The sequence below is a fragment of the Dermacentor silvarum genome, chromosome 3, assembly GCF_013339745.2.
Source record: "Dermacentor silvarum isolate Dsil-2018 chromosome 3, BIME_Dsil_1.4, whole genome shotgun sequence".
Classification (NCBI taxonomy): Eukaryota; Metazoa; Arthropoda; class Arachnida; order Ixodida; family Ixodidae; genus Dermacentor; species Dermacentor silvarum.
In genome coordinates, this window is record NC_051156.1 from 187,248,581 (window position 1) to 187,270,327 (window position 21,747).

A 21,747-nucleotide genomic window follows, 5' to 3' on the forward strand; every position below is an offset into this window, starting at 1 on the left:
CTTATGCAACTAGGCTTGCTTTGATAATTTCGCCACAAATTTCTATAATTTGGTTTTGTGCATCTGGGCTTAAATACGAGGCGTTGCTGGGGCAACTTTCCAAATGGTTCTTCAGATATGTATCTCCACAATCAGCTCGCATGCGAAGAAGCGCTCTGAAAATACCTGTATTTTCAGGGGGGCCTATGCTTGAATTCATAGGGCCACTGTCCCTGTGGCCAACGAGAGTCAGACCTTGTAGCCCGCAAAAAGAATTTCCTCAATAATAGGCCATTTCCTTTCTCCTGTTTTCTCAAATTTTACTTTGCCTGCCTAGTCCAGCTGATCGATCACATTGGGCACGCGTCCTGAAAATGTTTGGAGAAAATTATCAGCTGCTAGCTCACAGTCACGGTAATATTTAGTATTTTCGTGTGTGTGGAATATTGCGAGCGCGTGCTTTCATTTATGGAACGGCTAGGACATGAGGGCTCCAGTGCACGCATGTTGGTCCAAGTTTATAACAGCATTAACCCCATAAAGTTCCAGAATTGAAAATCTTTTGAAGCACGCCTTTGGAAATGTCAGTGCACCTTTCGCGTCAAAAGTTTATGAGAACTTTACACCCATAAAATTTCGGAATTGAAATCCATGCACTCCGTAGATTCCGCGGCCGCTGCGAGATGCCGCAACGCGCCCGCTCGCTATCGAAAAGCCCTTGAAAGTTTGTGCTCGGATGGGGCTCCTTGCGTTACGTGACCTCAGGTACCACGAAATCCAGCCCGAGTTCGCAATGTTCGTGCCGAAATGTCTTTCGAGCGTGAAAAAGACATTGTAGACAGAATGCAGAATGATTGAACATAGCTCGCCTACACGAACATGTCGCAGCCTATGAGACTAGGACACCTGAACAATGGAACATTCTGCACTCAAGAACGAATTATGGTCAACAAATGCTTCGACATACACTTCCGACTTTGCTCAATAACCTCGCCTTACGAGAAACAGACCTTCTGTCCTTATGCAGCCTGCACAACTACTTTCAGTCAAACTAATCCTTCTTGTTTAATGAGTTTGTTCATATGCAATACTGTATGACTTTTTCCCCCCTTTATTTGCTTTAGTTTATGCTGCACTGAATATAGTGCTATGTTATGTTTTTTTTCCTATTTTCCTATAATAAGACTTTTTTATGTAATCTATAATGCTCATGTATAAATTCAATATTTCCTTGTTAATGCAGACTACTTGTTTTTCTAATTGTTAAAGTGTATTACTACCTTTCACGTATACACATTTTTTTTTATAATTGACCCCTTCCCATCTGTTTACTCACATGCGGGCGCCCGACGCCCTCTGTTGCCTTTGATGGGTTTTTGGGCTGGTCAAGTTGCCTGCGTGCAACTTTTTATCCAGAACCCCACCATGTCATTCTTTTCATGGGAAGTAAATTATTATTATTATTATTATTATTATTATTATTATTATTATTATTATTATTATTATTATTATTATTATTATTATTATTATTATTATTATTATTATTATTATTATTCCCGGCGTCGGTGGTAGTTTTGGTCGGCGGTGCATGCCGACACGAAAAATTTCGGGGGGGGGGGGGGGGCTGAAGCCCCATCAGCCCCCCCCCCTGGCTACGCGCCTGGTCGTGGTACGGCTTCAGGCGGCTGATGTGAACCGTCTCGCGGCCACGGCGGCGCTTGTCCGAAGATGGTGTCACCGGTTCGACCACGTAGTTGACAGGCGATGTACATTCGACGATCCGGTACGGACCCTGATATGTTGGAGCGAGCTTTGGGTTAAGGCCTGGAGATTGGAATGGCAGCCGAAGCCAGACGTGAGAATCCACGGCGAAGGACTGTGTTGGCTGATCGTGGTCGCGGCGATCTTTTTGGATGCCTTGGGTATCCGACGTGAATGAGCGAGCCAGTTGACGGCACTCTTCAGATGTCGAGCAACTTCAGAAAGCGGGGTGAATTCAGAGGCGTCCGGGTGATACGGAAGTACGGTGTCAAGGGTAGATGATGGTTCACGTCCATAAAGAAGAAAAAATGGTGAGAAGCCTGTGGTAGCCTGAGTGGCGGTATTGTACGCGTAAGTCACAAAAGGGAGGACGTCGTCCCAATTGGAATGATCCGACGCAACGTACATTGTGAGCATGTCACCAAGAGTGCGGTTGAACCGTTCCGTTAGACCGTTAGTCTGTGGGTGATACGCCGTAGTGGTGCGGTGAATAGTGCGGCACGCTGCTAGTAGCTCATTAATAACGTCCGACAAGAAGACGCGGCCTCGGTCGCTGAGCAGCTCTCGCGGTGCGCCGTGCCGTAAGATGAAATGCCGTAAGAGGAACGCTGCGACATCGCGAGCAGCAGCCGAAGCTAGTGCAGCAGTTTCGGCGTATCTTGTTAGATGGTCGACTGCGACAATTATCCAACGATTTCCGTTAGCAGTGCATGGAAGGGGCCCATAAAGTTCGATCCCGACTTGGTCAAAATGACGTGCAGGACACGGTAAAGGTTTCAGTGGGCCTGTCGTATGAGGAGTTGTCTTGCGTCGCCGACAGGCTGCACATGACCGAATGTATTTGCGCACATAAGAATACATGCCTCGCCAGTAGTACCGCTGGCGGAGCCGCTCGTACGTTTTCAGGACGCCAGCATGTGCTTGTTGTGGGTCGGCGTGGAAATACGTGCATATGTCGGAAGGCAAATGGCGAGGGATGACGAGCAGCCATTTGCGACCGTCCGGCTGATAGTTCCGGCGGTACAAGATGGTGTTCCGCAGCACAAAATGGGTGGCTTGGCGACGAAGGGCTCGAGGGCATGTATCCGTTGAAGAAGTAGTTAGAATGTCAATGAGAGACGCAATCCACGGATCCTTTCTCTGTTCAGAAGGCATGTCAGAAACAGTAAGCGCAGCAACCGGGCAGTCCCTGGATGCGGGTGGCGTGTCGTCGGATCGCATGAGTGACCGGGAGAGGGCATTCGCGTCAGAATGTTGACGCCCGGAGTGATAGATGACGCGAATGTCAAATTCCTGGAGTCGAAGAGCCCAACGTCCAAGACGCCCCGACGGGTCTTTCAGTGACGCAAGCCAGCACAGCGCGTGGTGGTCTGTCACAACGTTAAAGGGGTATATATATATATATATATATATATATATATATATATATATGTTTTGTCCATGTTGTAAATAAATATTTTTTACCTAACAGTAATGCGTTACAAGTGAACAGTGTCACAAAATGATCATGCGGGCCGCGAACCTTAGCCCCGATTACTGGCTGCATTTGAGTGCTGCAGAAGTTGAATTGTCTGTTTCCATTTGTCTTGCACATTGAAATGGATGGCACTTTTTCTTTTGGTATCCTTGTCGGAGAAGTGCCTTAGAAAGAAAGTAACAATCTGCGGCGCATAATTAATGGCGAAGCAAGGACCGATTGTATCTGCTAGCTCTTTCCTTTCACGGATATCTGTTCAATTCTTGAATGGTACAAGGAGATATGTACAAAGAAATGAAATATGCCTAAATAAACCTCCAAATTCTAATCTTTACAAAATATGACTCGCTTACTTGTGCTTCCCTCAATGCAGTTTGTTCGGCTTCCCCAGGAATCCCCCCCCCCCCCTTCAATCTCTCTCTCTCGCGAAAATTGAAACTCTTTTTCCACTGAATTTTGTTAGCTGTACATTGCATAATGTTCCTTTTGTACGCTAAATTTCCTGCATTGTGTTTCTTCCAATGTATCGCCCAGTGCTGCCTTAAGTCTGCCTAAAGCTGGGCCTCTGGTTTAATGCGCTGTATAGTATGTACACGGCCTGGATGACGATACGAGCTGCACTGTAATGTTGGCCAAACAGCAGTCCACAATCTTGACTTACGTAGACTTACATAGTCAATGGAATTGATGCTACAACGTGTACAAATTGTGTGTCACAGATGGACATGCGAGTGCTCGGGGAGTAAAAAAAAAAAAAAAAAAAGAGAGAAAAAGCGTATTTTGGGAAGAACTATTTTTTTTCTTTTCTTTTTTTTTGTCGTTTATTCCCACGGTGTAAACAGCGAGTCAATCAAAGCTAGAAACGAGTGGTTCGCTTTAGCCCAATAAAATGAATTGATATAAACCATGCAAAGGTTGCGCGCCGTGTGCTGTGCATGCGAGTGAAAGTGTGTGAGGGTAAGCCGAGTCTAATAATTTGCTATCGCAATCGATTCTTCGCCTTTCGTGCGAAACTTGGACTTTTTTGTTTCCTCTTCTTAATGCTACACGAATTGGCCGATGATTTGAACCGGCACTACTATATGGCTCAATGCACGCGATCAAATTGTACGTCGATGCCAGGAAGTTACCTACAGGCGATTATTTAGTGCGTTAGCATTATTTGGAGACTTCACGAACTTATCTATCAATGCGGCGAATTGGGCCTGTTGGTACATATTTCAAAAAGGCGGCAACGCAAGAAAGACACGGGCGGAGATAAGACGACAAGGACGAGCGCTGACGTCATGCTACTATGCCAGAAATTTCCTTTGTCAAGCCTGGCGTAACGAAAGCGGTGACGTCAAAATCACGGTTGCCCAAATAGGAGCACCCCCATTACATTCTACGGCAGTCGAGCCCGGTAGTATGACGTCATAGATTGTAGTGCACAGGCCTCGTGCTATCTAGGTAGCGTTGCATAAGCAGCCGCCGGAGTATAACGCTTCCCCCCCCCTTCCTCTCCCTCTCCTTCCCCGGGTGCCTCGCGCAGGCTAGATTGAGCCGTCATGGTCGGCTCACCCTTGCGCGCTTTCACTCGCACATACAGCATACGGCGCGCGGCGACGCTATCGCCTTTGGACTTTATACAGAACATCACGGCGACACCGACGGTAGAAATGCACCCAGAATGTCCATCTAATTGCTGTTGTAATAAAATCAGCGCGAGAGTGGAGCCCGGTTGTCGCTGCAGTACAAGTCTCACTCACAACTCGTTTCTAAGTAGGCAATACGTTGTGTCACTATATCATTCAATGCTAACGCATTATACCGCCCACCGTCATCGCGAGACGGGTTCTGCCACAATGTTTTTCAGCTTTTAGAGTAGGTACCCTAGGCTCAAGGCAAGCGCACCTTCCCCATTATTTTTAATTCATTGTGATGACGCAAAAAATATACACCATCCCATCTTTCAGAAATTATTCCGCCATTAGCTTTTCTCAGCAAAGGAACAGCTTGACTCGGATTTCTGTCTCATTCTAACAAGGAAAGCCTCCACAGAAATTTCCTCTTTTTTCTTGACGCTCAGTTTTGATGCAATTCTCTATACTGACATATTCTAAGTGAAATGGTCTGTTTTACTTCACAGCTCGAACTGACACACTTCTACAATTCTTTATTTACAATGCTTTACAATTCTGTATTCGCTTCTCACGCAAACAAATGCAGCCTTGTGTGGGGAACGACGTCCAAAAACATGCATAAGTAGGTTATGTCTTACCAAAAAAAAAAAAAAAAAGCTTTGCGTCGCGTTGCTCAGGCTGCGTATGACACTCAGACGGGAGATTTATTTTCAGCACCTAACGTTCTTTCCTTTTAGCGGATGTATGATTTCAATCTCGCAATAAAATACGTGACTAGCGCAAGATGCAATGATACCAAGTTTGTTAATCTTTGCAAGTTAGAAAACCCGGGTGAAGTTCAGTACGACATTCGAAATCGCGAAATATGGGCGGTTGCTTTTTGATGGACCGAACAAGTGCGTAATAGATCAGAATGCAGAGTACCGATGCTACTGAAAACTTTTTGAATAAAGAATATCGATATAAGCGCAATTACCCGGCAGAAATTAAAAGGGCATTATGCTAACTGTGAATAGACAGGTTCATATACCATAAACTCAAGTTCTCTGTAGAACACTTTGTTTGATTCTCTGCGAAATTACCAAAATAAAACATGCGCGTTGTGTTCAAATTGTGTCGGTGATTCGAATGCATTTGTACTAGTAAATTGTTTCGTATAGCCAAATGTTCATACGCTCCTTGATACGTATTTTTCTCTTTACATCTTCTTTTTCATGAATTATTGTTCGACACATGTCAAAGACGATTATATGTGACTGTCATATGTGTATTGCGTCTGAAGTAATATCGTTGATATCAACGTACTGCACTAGGTAACAATTACTAGTAGATATATTATTTACAATGTAAATACATATTCATATTGTTACGGTAGATTCGGACAGGACCGTGCGCGCAAGAGAAAGACGAAGAAGAAAAGGTAGACTGTCTCTTGGAGCTGTGACCTTTCTACCAGCCTGCGCGAATACCGCCAACTTTTCCCCATGTAAATAGTTGTAAGTATACGTTTTTGCATCCGGCTTCCTCTTCGTCACATTTGGTGGAGGTGCGGGGTAACGACTCATAATGCAGCTTCGCAGTGGCCGCCGCTTCGGTTCTTCAACGATCTCGCGCGAAAGGGTGCCTGGCTTGGCAACGCAATTTCTTTTTATTTTATTTTCTTTAGTTCGGCAATATTATTTTTGTTTTATATTTAGTTTAGTTAGAAGGCTCGGAAAATTTTTGAGGAAGAACAGTTTTACAGCGAAGCTGTTAAGGGCTCACTCTTCGATGGTCCCTTCCGGCAATAGAAAAAAGAACTCTCATTGGCCGTATGCTGTATGTGCGAGTGAAAGCGCGCGAGGGCGAGGGACTCTTAAAAGGCAAAGACATGAGGCCTCCTCAGAGTCGGGAAACCAGATTATGCCGGTGGTGCAAGCCCCTTTCCCAGAGACTTCACTCCAAAAGTCTACTCGACAACGCAGAGCCCCTGTCCGCCTTAATCTGTAGAGGGAAGATAATCATGTGTCTGCGGCTGGCAACCTAGCGGCATCGGCTGACCTTCATCCGGGACTCTAAGCACGTGACGTGTACGTTATCAACCTCCTATATTTACCACCTGAGAGCAAGCAATAAACGTTCCATTTTTCTACATTCACCATGAGCTTATTTTATGTACCAGACGCGACTTAACAAGGTCCCTCTCGCCCGCTCTGCACCGTCGAGCCGCGCTCGTGACGTGGTATCGCAGCCAATGGGAATTTAGGTGATGTTTTGCTGTTCCTGACGGCAGACGCCGTTTTACAGCGAAGCTGTTAGAACCTCGCTATAAAGATCATTCAGTCATCCGCAGCTTCGCCGAGGTGGAGGAGACAGAGCTGAGAGAGAGTGAAAGCAGAGTATAAAAAGTTGTCGCAGTTTCACCTGAAAGGCGAAGCATCAATTGCGATAGCAAACTTGTAGAGAGCTATACGGAGTAATGATATTAGCTTTATCAGCTGTATAAACTTGGACATGCAGCAGCATCGGCAACACGCAGAACTGTTGTCGACGCCAACGGCGTTTTGCCCGCGTTCGCTCAAAATGCGTGCGGCGTAGGTGACTGTTGCCGGAGCCTCTGATATAAATAGGCACTGCGTTCCGCAGCTAAACGTCGCCTCCCTTAATAGCATCGCGCAGCATAGCTACAGTGGCTAGAATGGCCACTGTAGCATAGCATTTTAGCCACTGTAGCATAGCGGATGCGAGGTGGAGAGGAGGAATGAGGCCGGTGGTAGTGGGACGCGTAGAGTTGCTGTCGACGCCGACCGCGTTTCCCCGCGTTCGCGCCGAAGGCTCCCGGTGTCCGTGACTGCAGCCGATGCCTTTGGCGGTGGCTCGGCAGGTTTAGACAGTTAAGACCAAAGAACTGGACACTCGTCGCTTCCGAGACTGAAGCGAGAGCTAGGGAAGCTGAAACCAAGCGTCGCAAAAGAGAACATCCCGAGTTTAGTTTAATGATGCCGACAGTTTGCGTATGCGAAGAAATGATGATACGGAGGTTCAGGAACTTGGCCGGTTGAATTCACAGCGGTACTATAGTATACGCAGAACATCGCGAAGAACTCTTGAGCGCCAGCAAACTAAGTGTGTGGTTTACCACTACTTTGCTAGGCTTTCCCCAGCTCCGCTGGTCTCTGGTGTTTGTGATAGCATAGCCACACATAATTTTTATTCGCGGAGCTGTTTGAGCTCTTGGTTGCGCCGCGTAGTACGAACAAAAACTGCTCCTGGCGATGACGTCACCGCGCGTTGCCTAGCAACCATCTCGCAGAGCGGCGTGTGCTTCGCCTCCTCTCCGTGCCGTGCACATGTTGCCTTGACAAGGGACGTTAAGGAGAAGGAAGGAGAGCATGCGTGCGGCATGCGCTATGCTCGAGAGAGAGAAATATAAGATGAGGGCGAGAGAGAGAGAAGGAAAGAAATTGTAGCAGCACCAACGAGGCTACGCGCGGAGCTGCTCTGGCGCTGAGCCGTGCTCCCTCAAGGGCTGCAGAAGATAGCGCCAACCTTTCCTTTTCCAAACGAACCACTTAGCTGTTGCCGACGGCATCCGCGTTTCCCGATTCCCCGCGTTCGCGCCGAACGCGCGCAGTGTCCGTGATTGCAGCAGGCGCCTCTGGCGGTGGCTCAAAGGGGGCAGCACCGGTCACGGACGGCGACTCCTCGGCGAGTTGATTGGATTTTGCGTCGACTGGCTCCAGGGCCCGCACACTCTCGAGTTCACCAAATGGCCAGAGAGTAGAGCACTGCACGGGCCTATTTTTGCGGCCCGGGCCCGACCCGGGCCCGTTTTAGGGGCGAAGCTCCTTATAGCGGCACCCGTTCGTCCCCGTCGTCGTAGTAGTAGTGTGTAACCAGTCTGAGAAAAATGAGAAAAAACGTTCCGAAGTTGTGTCCGTAGCGCGGAATCGAACCAGGGACCCCTCGCTTCCGAGCGCGCGGCGTTAGCCCACTACGCCACGAAGCGGACATGGACACACGCACCACGATGGCAATAAATACCCAACATTAACGAAAGGCCGCGTTTCTAGCGCGTTTCTAACGCGTTTGTGCTAGCGCGTTACGGCCCGTGTAAGAAGCTGGTGTAAGACGCTGTGGCCTCTCCGCCTTACCTTCAACGCGTTTCGAACGCGCTGCCCAAAGCGGTGGCAAGTCAAGTTCAAGTCGAGGAGCGTTTATGAATACGGGGGGTATACTCTCTCAGCAGTCATGTGATGGCGTCGGCAAACGCGGTGCACGTTCCGGCATGTGTAAATGGCTGCGTAAGACGCTGTGGCCGCTCCCCCTTACTAGAGAGTACTGCACGTTTCTAACGCGTTTGTGCTAGCATCCCCTTAAGCGGGAGATCCGATGATTCCCTCCGGAGCTTCGCCCACTCATCATCATTCACCCCGTGGATATGCTGTGATTTTTTTTACATTGGGCGGCCCGCCCGAGCCCGATCAAAACTTTTATGGCGAGACCCGGGCACGGCCCGGGCCCGGAAATAATCTACGTTACCCGCCCGGCCCGGCCCGCCACCCCTTTACCTTAAGCCCGAGCCCGGCCCGAGCCCGACTCGAAACCGGCCCGAACCCGGCCCGAGACCGAAAAAGACATGTTTTTCAGAGTTGAGAAGCCCGAGAATAACTCGCAGAAAGCCCGAGCCCGGCCCGGGCCCGCGTCAAAAAACCCGAGCCCGGCCCGGGCCCGGGTCAAAAAGCACACGCCGTGCCCGAGCGCGGCCCGAGCCCGTGAAAAAACTCCTCTACCCGGCCCGGCCCGGCCGGGCCCGCGCTTTCGGGTAAGCCCGAGCCCGTGCAGTGCTCTACCACAGAGGGCAAAAAATCAACTGCGGCGCGTTCCAGCACGAAGCGCGCAAGTGGAGCTACTGTAATTTGGTCGCATACTTTAGTTTCGACCAGCCACGCCCCGGCAAGTGTGGAGGCGCAGCCTGGCCGTGACGTCACCGAGGAGATAAAGCTCGGAGCCGCCGCGATGGCGGCACAACTCTCGTTGTGCTCTTTCCTTCGAAAAGGCACTCACCTTTACAGACTCTGTGGCATGTAGCCTTGACATGTGACGACAAAAGAAGATCCGGACACTCGAAGAAGAAGCCGCTCATATTGGAGCGCGTCGCATGGCCAATCGAGAATCTGCGCGTCGGCGGCGAGCCGATTCGGAATACCGTGCCTAAAAGCACTAAGTATTTCCTAGCAAATCTTAGCCAAGCCTAGTAAAACCTGGACGAAGCTAGGTTGATCACCAGCCCCACTGTTTACTCCAGCCTTGCACCACTAGTGCAAGCTGCCCACATTTTTTAGATGCAAAGCAGCTTATGGCGGGGGCTTTGTCCATCCCTCCCGCGGCGTCCCACACCCCCACAGCGCATGGCGTACCCTCCCCCTCTCTCTCCTCTCCTACGCTCCCCCCCTTTCTCTCCTCTAGGAATCCGGAGCGGCGCGCACGACAGGTGGTGCGACAGCTGCATACTCCGCTGGGGGCGCCACAGTAGTTCCGCGGTATGAAAATGACGGAGCGCGCGCGCCTCATTCTCTCTCCTGTGCAGCACCGCGATGAGCGCTCGGGCCGCTGCCGCGAAACCATCTCTCGCTCAAGCTAACCATCTCCCCGTGGCTTCGCATCCACACATGGTTCCCTTTACCGGGAGATGGAGTAATTTTTTTTTTACTCGAAGGGTCATTTGACGCTTTCGCATCAATAATGCGTAATCGGCAGCAAGGACTCTTTCGACTTCACTATACTCGCGGACAACTTTCTGTGGCAATGAAGGGAAAGCTACATAGGCAAAGCGCGCACAAGCGAGAGCGCTTCTGAAAAGAGTCCCGCGTTTTAATCCACGTTGGTTTAGGCTGGGCAAGAGAAAACATAAACACCTTATTAGCAACAGTTAAATAAGACAGAATACACCACTGAGCGTAAAAGTTTACTTTTTTTTGCAGCTTTTCCCTTCCGCGTCTGGGCAAACGCGAAACAGTCGCACGTGAAAGCTGCGTCGATTCAGCGTCCGTTCCGAGCAACCAAAAGCACTGTCAAACGATGCCGGACTACTCGGCGCGGTAACACATGTGCAGCATCCACGCGACCGTAGCTTTCCTTCATTGCCACAGAAAGTTGTCCGCGAGTATAAACACCTCGATTCTATGCCACAAACGAGAAACAAAAGCCGCAGTGAACCTGGATGTCGTAGCCATCTTGGTTTATTTGGAGAGTGTTGCCAGCGCAAGTAACCGATTCTGGAGTTAGCAAAAGTCCAGTTTCTCGTCTGCTTTTGTGGCGTGTTGTTGCCAACTAACCCACAATGTGTTCCGATCACGGAGCATGAAACCTTTAGAGTGGAAACTCCGCCTGTTGCGGCGACCAGAAAATGTCACAAGCCTGCGAAGCCACTATCATGCTTGCGGCACCTGCGGCCGAGAAATAAATTATCGCCGTCTTGGTTGCCAAGACAACCGGTCCCGTGTGTTGCTCCCGTTCGGCCGCGCGCCTCACAAGTTCTACTGAGGGCACTCGCGCGTCCCACCTGCGTCCCATCTTAGGCTAGCAAATTCCGAACAAGGGTACACTGCACGTAGCAGTGCTGTTAGTATTACGACCCTCGAACAGACACCGACAAGAACAGTTGCTGTTTCACTTCATCATCATCATCAGCCTATATTTTATGTCCACTGCAGGGCGAAGGCCTCTCCCTGCGATCTCCAATTACCCCTGTCTTGCGCTAGCGTTTTCCAACTTGCGCCTGCAAATTTCCTAACTTCATCATCCCATCTGGTTTTCTGCCGACCTCGACTGCGCTTCCCTTCTCTTGGTATCCATTCTGTAACCCTAATGGTGCACCTGTTATCCATCCTGCGCATTATATGACCTGCCCAGCTCCATTTCTTGCGCTTAATGTCAACTAGAATATCGGCTATCCGCGTTTGTTCTCTGATCCACACCGCTCTCTTCCTGTCTTTTAACGTTAGTCCTAAGATTTTTCGTTCCATCGCTCTTTGTGCGGTCCTTAACTTGTTCTCAAGCTTCTTTGTTAACGTCCAAGTTTCTGCCCCATATGTTAGCACTGGTAGAATGCAATGATTGTACACTTTTCTCTTCAACGACAGTGGTAAGCTCCCAGTCAGGATTTGGCAATGCCTGCCGTATGCACTCCAACCCAACTTTATTCTTCTGTAAATTTCTTTCTCGTGATCAGGGTCTGCTGTTTCACTTAAAGGCCCACAAAAACAACGTTACGGCGTGCACGCTGAAGCGAACGCCGAACGCCCGTGTCGTCTGCTTGGCGTCTGCTTTGAGCGAGAGACACGGGCGCCGCCGAAGTATATTCTAGGCACTGTAGCCGAAGAGAACGCGCCCGAGAAGCCCGCCGGGCTTCTGCTTTTATTGCGATAGCAATTATATGGACACTCCAAAGCAGATTTCTGCCGTCGTCGTCGCCGTCGCCGTGAGGTTCCGTATGACGTCAATGGAGATGAAATCGTCGCTGCGCGCCGAACGCTGTATGTGCGAGTGAAAGGGCGCTAGGGACGCGCGCTTTCACGGGGAGTGAACCCATGGTGGAGAACAAACGCGCGTTCTTCGCCGGGGAGTGAACCCATGGTGGAGAACAAACGCGCGTTCTTCGCCGTGCTCCCTTAAGGGCTGCAGAAGTAGGCGTCTCTTTCCTCCTTTACAAACACCATATATGTAGAGCAAACGCGCCTTCTTCCGACACGCGAAAGGCCGTGAGGGGGGGGGGGAGGGAGGCGACGTTTAGCTGCGGCACCAAGTGTCTATTTATATAAAAAGTTGTCGCAGTTTCACCCGAAAGGCGAAGCATCAATTGCGATACCAAATTTGTAGCGAGCTATACGGAGTAAGGATAGTAGTTTTATCAGCTGTACAAACTTGGACATGCAGAAGCACCGGAAACACGCAGAACTGTTGTCGACGCCGTGGGCGTTTTGCCCGCGTTCGCACAAAACGCGTGCGGCGTTGGTGACTGTTGCCGGAGCCTCTGGGGGCGGCTCGGAGGTTTTCGACGAGATCAGAACGGGACACTCGTCGAGCAGCGTCGGAAGTCTTTACCACCTTCTCGCCTCACAACGTTTTTATATAAATAGGCATTTTGTGCCGCAGCTAAACGTCGCCTCCCTCCCCCCCCCCCCCCCCCCGGCCTTTCGCGTGTCTGAAGAAGTCGCGTTTTCTCTACATATATGGTGATTGTAAAGGAGGAAAGAGACGCTTAATTCTGCAGCCCTTAAGGAAGCACGGCGCAGAACGCGAGTTTGTTCTCCGCCGTGCGTTCACTTCCCGTGAAAGCGCGCGTCCCTCGCGCCCTTTCACTCGCACATACAGCGTTCGGCGCGCGGCGACGCTGGCGCTGAGCCGTGCTCCCTCAAGGGCTGCAGAAGATAGCGTCAACCTTTCCCTTTCCCTCAAGAACCACTTATCATCATATATCGGCGACGATTTCATCGCCTTTGACGTCATACGGAACCTCACGACGACGGCAACGGCGACGGCGACGCCGACGCCGACGGCAGAAATCTGCTTTGGAGTGTCCATATAATTGCTATCGCAATAAAACGTTGTGAGGCGAGAAGATGGTAAAGACTTCCGACGCTGGTCGACGAGTGTCCCGTTCTGATGTCGTCGAAAACCTCCGAGCCGCCCCCAGAGACTCCGGCAACAGTCACCAACGCCGCACGCGTTTTGTGCGAACGCGGGCAAAACGCCGACGGCGTCGACAACAGTTTTGCGTGTTGCCGGTGCTACGGCATGTCCAAGTTTATACAGCTGATAAAGCTACTATCATTACTCCGTATAGCTCACTACAAATTTGCTATCGCAATTGATGCTTCGCCTTTCGGGTGAAACTGCGACAACTTTTTTAGATGCGATGCATCTTATGCTCGGGACTAAGTCACTCCCTCCCTCCTTCCGCCGTGCGGTGTCCACACCCCTACTGCGCATGCGCATCCTCCTCCCCTCCCCTCCTCTCCTTGTCTCATCTCCTCTCCTCCCCCTCCTCTCCTCGTCTCATCTCCTCTCCTCTCGGCATTCCTCCTCTCCGACGCTCCTCTCCTCTCCGGATTGCGCAACGAATGGCAACACCTGCAGCTCCGTGCGCGATAATGCGAAGCAGCTTAGGTTAGAGACGCGACGGTAGGCGCCCCAGAGGCTCCGGCAACAGTCATCAACGCCGCGCGCATTCGGTGCGAACGCGGGGAAAACGCCGACGGCGTCGACAACAGTTCTGCGCGTTGCTGGTGCTGCTGCATGTCCAAGTTTATACAGCTGATAAAGCTACCTTGAGTCGACCCCATGGCTGCTTCGCATACTACTCAGGGTTCCCCTACAGGAAGATGGTGCATGACGCGCCGCCAGGCGCCGCCACTGCATGCGCCCCCGTCGGCGCATACTAATGTGACGTTATCTGGTCGCACGCGCACGCCCGCGCTGACGAGAGTTTCTACTCCTAAATAATCTTCCTCCGTGGTTCCAATGCAATGTGTCACGTGACCGTCTCTTCCACGGGCCCTTGCACAGTACGAGTCTAACTTTAGGAGCCATTATTTCGAGCCCAAACGTTGACATATAATATTTCCTACTACATTTGGCAAAATTTAATTAAAAGCTATAAAGCGAGGAAAAACGTATTTACCATTAGTTTAAAGTGTTGTCGGCACAGATAATGCTGCCTGAGATATTCAGACAAAAACCCGCATCAATCCAGAGCAACCAAGAAAGTTTTCCGAGACTGAGACCGGACTGAGCTGCGCTCCCCAGAAATCGGAGCTGCTCATGATCCAGCCGGGAAAACCAAAGAAGGAGCTGCCGCCGAACGTGATCATCACCATCGACGGAATGGCCATCAAGCCAACACAGCAGATTAGGATTCTCGGCCTATTGCTTCAAAGCGACGGGAAGGCACACGCCGCCGTCACAAAGATCAAAACTGCAACCGAACAAGTACTCAGTATGCTTCGGAGGGTGTCTAACAGAAACCGAGGCCTTAAAGAGGACGATGCCATGCGCTTGGTACGCGCGTTCGTCGTGTCGCGGGTTACCTACTCCGCCCCGTATCTCCAGCTGACGAAGGCGAATAGGGACACTCTAAACACGATGCTTCGTAAGGCAACGAAGCAAGCACTGGGCATGCCCTTATACTCGTCCACGCAAAGACTGCTAGACATGGGCGCCCACAACACGGTGGAGGAGCTCATCGAAGCCCAACTCTCTAATCAGAGAATCCGGCTCAGTCACACGGAACACGGACGAGCCGTCCTACGCAAGATAGGATGGCAGATCGAGCCAGTACCCCTCAAGGCGGCGCTTCCGGAAGACTGGAAGACGACCATTCACACCAAACCTCTTCCTCGGAACATGACGCCAGGCAAGGACGACGAGAGGCGCACCGCGCGGGCTAAAGCCATGGCCCAGAAGCTGGAAGAGAACCCCAGGGTCCTCTACGCGGACGCCTCGCTCCGAAAACACAGTGACCGAGCAGCGGTGGTGGTTACCTCAAAAGACAGGCTGATCGTCAGCGCGTCCCTGAAGACAACGGACCCCGCAGTTGCCGAAGAAGCTGCCGTGGCCCTCGCACTCACACAGCCGAGCGTGGACACCGTGGTCACCGACTCAAAGACAGCCTACGGAAGCTTCCGCAGGGGGGTAATCTCCTCCGCGGCCCGAGCCATTCTATCCAAGTGCAAGCCTCCGGGAAGAGCCATAGAGCTCGTGTGGGTCCCGGCTCACTCGCAGGTAGCAGGCAACACCATCGCTGACTACCATGCCCGAGAAATGTCAATCCGGGCAGAGCACGAGCCGGAAGAGCTACCGCACCCGGTTACCAGCTTTCGGGACATTACCCGGATGTACCGAGAGGAAAGGTGCAAACTGCCAGAACCGCACCCCAAACTCACCAGGCAACAACAGACCATCCTGCGTCGAGCGCAGGCGGGATCGCTTGCGCATCCCGTGCTGATGAACCGCATGTACCCCGCGGAACATGATACGCTCTGTCCTTTTTGCAAAAGGGAAAAGGGCACCCTGCCGCATATCTTGGCCGAGTGCACAGAACTCAAGACCCCCCCTCCTACCCTTCCCGCCAACACCCCCAATCCCCAACCCCTTGAGCGATGGGAGACCTTGTTATCCAGCCCCGCCCTACCGATTCAGCTCGCACTGACGGACAGGGGCCAGGAGCTGCTGGGAACATATGGGTCCCGTAACTAGGGAACCACCCCGTCTGGTACCTGTGGGCACCACCAATATATTTTGGGCCTAATAAATGTTTATTCATCATCATCCGAGATGGAGAGAAGAAGCAAGTATCAGAACATTTGGCTCCATCGACATACACTATACGGCCACGAGTTACGGTGAAAATCGCTAAACGCTCACACGAACACGAATAAAGAACAGGGATTTCTGAGGAAGTGGCACACCCGCTTCGTTTTCGAAATAAAAGGCAAACTAGAAATGAACATTTTCCCATTCTAAAAAACAAACAAACAAGAAATCAGGTTGTATGAAAAATTCTATGGAAAAATTTGTATCTTACGTGACTAAACAATATATGACGAGCCCATACTATGTGATGCTGTAAACGTGGTACATCAGTGTTTTGTTCCTACATGTGCTTTTTTGTCCAATAAAATTTCCCTTTGTGTAGTGTCTTATGCTGAAAATTAAATTTTTTTCTAAACACGTTTGGTGGTGCTACCGCAACATTTCAGAACCATCGCGGCAATCAAAGCTATGAACGATGGCTTGGGTTTTGATAAATTGGAACCATCGAATTTCGTAGTTGGTTTGTTCGCCAATAAGGTTTGCACATTAAATCTACAGTATGTGTTCCAACAGGTTACACATATTATTTGGGTGCCAAATCATGTACACGTTTTCATCTTCCATATACATATTAGTTTTGCCCCATGTTGTAAATAAATATTTCTTCCTAACAGTAATGCGTTACAAGTGAACAGTGTCACAAAATGATCATGCGGGCCGCGAACCTTAGCCCCGATTACTGGCTGCATTTCAGTGCTGCAAAAGTTGAATTGTCTATTGGTATCTGTCTGGAACGTTGAAATGGATCGCACTTTTTCTTTTGGCCTTCTTGTCAGAGAAGGGCTCTAGAAAGTAAGTAACATGCAAATGGCGCATAATTAAGGGCGAATCAAGGACGGAATGTACCTGCTAGCTCTTTTCTTTCACGGGTATGTGTTGTTATTGAAAGTTACAAGGAGATTTGTAGCAAGAAATTAACCATGCGTAAGTAAACCTCCAAATTCTGATCTTTACAAAATATGAATGACTTACTTTGTGCGCCTCCCTCAATGCTGTTTGTTCGGCTTCCACACGAAGCCCCCCTCCTTCTCTCGCTCTCTCATGCGAAAATTTGAACGCTAGGCCTCTGGTTTAATTCACTGTACATTGTTGATACGGCCTGGAAGAAGATACGAGTTGCACTGTATTTTTATCCAAACAGCAGTCGACAATCTTGACTCACGTAGACCAAGGACGTAGACTTACATAGTCAATGGAATTGATGCTACAGCGTGTACGAATTGTGTGCCACAGATAGAGATGTAAGGGCTCGGAAAAATTTTGAGGAAAAACAGTCTTACAGCGAAGCTGTTAAGGGCTCACTCTGCGATGGTCCCGTCCGGCAATAGAAAAAAAAACTCTCATTGGCCGTATGCTGTATGTGCGAGTGAAAGCGCACGAGGGCGAGGGACGCGTGCTTTCACGGCGAGCAAACGCACGGCGGAGAGCAAACGCGACTTCCCAGTGGAAGGGGAGCGGTAGGCGAGGAGGGAATCGAGGCACCCTAGACTGGGCGTGTGCGAGCCCGCTCTCCCACTGCGGCGCATGCGCGCAGCCCTGTCGGCCTCTGCCGCCGGCGCCGCAGACCCGCTCTGGGCTCTCGCGCGCCTCTCCCCTAACAGTGTCGACAACGGTGTTGCGCCGTTCCGTCACGTAGATATCGCGCTAGCGCTCTTATCAGTTGCCCTTACGACTCGCCATGGCCCGGCCGTGTGCCGTTCATTCGGAGGAACAACGCAACGAGCAACGTGTAACTGGCGACTGAATCTCCCTCGCGAATAGAGGACAGCGGGAAGGCAGCGCGGGAGGGAGGGGTTGCGGCTTCTGCTCTGCGAGCAACTTGTACTTTGCGCGGCGCCAGGCGGTCGCGCGCACTGTATTTTGAAAGCGATCTGCAACACGGCTCCTACCTTTGTATGCGCTGTGCTTTCGCCGCTCAGTTTCCGTTGAAGCGATATACCGCATGAACTTTCACCCGCTGCTGCTGGCACGCTTGCTCACGCCAGCGTTTTTACATCGGTTGTGGGCGGTCACAAAAAACAACGCGCAGAGCTGTTGTCGACGGCGGCGGCGTTTTGCCCGCGTTCGCACCGAACGCGCGCGGCGTTGGTGACGTGTTCGTGAAGAACGTGCCAACCTTAGCCGTACACCCTATATCGGTGTACCGTAGCGACCATAAGGCCATGGTCCCTGTGGTCACTAAATAAATGAAAACCACCGGATAATATATATTTCTCAATCTTTAATAGTTCAAATAACCAATTACACCGTCACATCTTAATAGTCATAATTGGAAATACATAATTCCCACCATAGTACAGCTTCGCCGGTCTTCCGTCTCCACCCCAGTGGAAGGGCTGACAGTTTTTTTGTTTTGTTGTTTATTCCCCCGGGGTAAAAAAAAGATAGCGTAACTTGCACTGCAGGCGCAATGCTAAAGAGACAACGGAGCGTATGGGCACCTGGCTAGTCCTGGCTTTTGGGCTAGGCTAAGCCCTACAATATCATCCTCAGCATTTTCTGGAATTGAGTAATAATCCATTATCGATTAGCTACTGATTGGCTATCGATCGTCTATTGCAAGGTATTAGCCACGTATTTGGGCTAGGCTAAGCACAACCAAGTCATATCCAGCATTTTCCGGAATTTATTAATTATTGATCGATTATCGATTAGCTATTGATTGGCTATCGATGACTGACTAAGCTTAAGTAGTCCCAAACATGCTTATCTAGGCTTAGCCACGCTCAGCTTCGCTAGTTCACAGGAGTATGTGCCATTGCGCTTGGACACTTTCTGCACACCGCCGGGATCGGCCCACATTTTCTGTTAACGCGTCACGGACTTACGGCCGGCTTAAACAGCTCCGCTGTTAAAAGCGAGAAAAATAAACCAAGGAACGAGTGGTTCACTTTTACCCAAATAAATACAGTCAATTGACAACAAAGGTATGGTCGCGGTGCCACTCAGTGAAAGAAAAAAAATACATTCAGGTTACATTTTGTTTCATCGAGTTTGTGTAACATTTTTGATGACGATAGTGGTGTGTTGCATCAACATCGTTTGTTGCCCCTAAATTCATCTTTGACATGCGTCACTTATCGCAGGACGCAGGAACCGATTTTTTATGTATTTGTTCTGAACGACTGATTGGTTTTCCACTGAATTTTGTTAGCTGTACAACGCATAATGTTCCTTTTGTACACTAAATTTCCTGCATTGTGTTTCTTCCAATGTATCGCCCAGCGCTGCCTAAAGTCCGCCATTTAGACTGGCCAGATTTTCTTAAATAAATAAATAAATAAGTAAATAAATAAATAAATAAATAAATAAATAAATAAATAAATAAATAGACAAGTAAATAAATAAACAAACGAGAAGAAGGGAGGTCCTGGCAACGCTCTCAGTCGTAATGACCAAGAAAAATCGTTTTTAAAGGTCACGTCGGATGGCTATAGCCTACTCTGTCAATGGACGCCTCAGTCGGTAAGTACAGAAGTCGTCGTTATCATAACCGTTGCTGGCGTGCAGGTCAGCCAAGAACTTTGTAATTCAGTGCAGCATTTTGATGCAATTCTCATTATTAGCATATATACTTAGACACTTTGAGTCTATCTATCTGGCCTCTTACGCCGACCCATTTATCCAAGTTGTCTGCTAGCTTTGGCCATCATGGTCGGGATGCTGTCCTGGTCGTTTCATCGTCATCATTACTCATTCGTCGTGTCATCGACGCCAACATTCATTCCCAACATTCTATCATCGATACTGCATCGTCATCATGCCGTCATGGTCACGGCCGACCCCGGTGAGCGACTGCATGCGACATATGTCGAATACCGTCACATGATTCAGAATGTCAGAATGATCTATACATGATTGTAAATAGAGGAGTCTTCAGCAATATGGTGTGTTGATACACTGTTTGAATTGTAATCGCATTAATGTTGACAATCGTCGTGAGGTTGGTTCAGCCGGAATTTTATTGGAATATCAATTATATGACACCCCTGGCGAATTTCCCCCGTGGTCGTTGGCGTCGCCGTGATGTTCCATATAAAGTACAATTGCGATAACATCGTGGCCGCGTGCCGTATGCTGTGTATGCGAGTAAAATCGTGCGTGGTTGAGCCGAAAATGGTGGCTCGATTTCGCGCGCACAAGGGAGGAAGGCGGGAAGCAAACGTGCCGCCTTCCATGGCGCGCAAGGCACCGGACCCTATCTTTAAAGCGATCTGCGATTGGGACAGGGTCTAAGTGTCCAGGTGCGCCGAGAGCTGATAGCTTCATGTGCGCTGTGATCTGGCTGCTTAGTCCGCGCTGGAGCGAGAGGCAGCACGAAGGTCAATTCACTCGCGGCTTCCTCACGCCAGCATTTTGACAGCGAGTGTACGCGGTCAGCGAGTGAGATGTGTTCATGTTTGCCTTTCCGCACGTGACACCATGCTAGTTAATTTAGTTAGTAAGCAAATGCTTATACGTTTATACGGCCGATAAAACTATCATCCTTACTGCGCATTACTGTCTAATAATTTGTTGTCGCAATCGATGCTTCGCCTTTCGTGCGAAACTTCGACTTTTTCGTTTCCTCTTCTTAATGCTCCACACATCTGCCGATGATTTGAACCGGCACTGTTATCTGGCTCGATGGACGCGACCAAATCGAACATCGATGACAGGAAGTTTGCTACGGGCGATTATTTAAAGTGTTAGCCTTCCTGGGACACTTCATAAACTTTTCGGGCGTTATCTGTCTATGCGGCGAGTGGGGCGTTTTGGTACATATTTGAAAAAAAAAATGACAGTCACTTTAGCATACGCCAAAGAGGGTGAAGGTGAAAGCCTGCGCACTCATGAAACATTCATTAAATTGACATTTTCATTCGAATGAGTTGTTACTTCTTCTATACTTGTTTTGCCGGCCAGAGGTCGCGGGTTCGAGATTCCTAATTGACACTACCCTAATTAACTGTGCCTTAATTAACCTCGCCCTAATTAACACCAAAAGTCGGGGCTGCGACTCCCACCAAAGGTCGTGGGTTCGAGTGTCTGAATTAACTCTATCTTAATTAACACGATGACGGCGGTGACCCGCGCACCATCAAAATTGTTGCGTGAGCGTTTGCATATAGGTAAGACACGATGCCGGGCCGGTGTAGTAAGTAAATTATTAATAAACCGAGTCGGCAAAGGGTACGATTTCGCGTCGACGACACGGTTTTCGCTCGATGACGTTGAAGGTCGTCTGAACGATGAGACATGCAAGGCTTTCGCCTTAAAAGGCGGCATCGCAAAATCACCGCCCGATCGCTCCGTACAGATGGTTAACCAGCGAAGCTGAAGCGTGCGGCTCCGGCCTTTATCACTCGGTTAATCCCGACGGTTTCATTAAAGGATTTCTCAATTATAAAGGCGAAAGCCTTATATGTCTCATCGTTAAGTCGACCTTCAACGTCCTTGATGGAAAACTGTGTCGTCGAAGTGAAGTCATACACGATGACGACTCGGTGTAGTAATTCACTAACCGCACCGACCCGGCATCGCGTCTCACCTATATGCATGCACACGCCACAC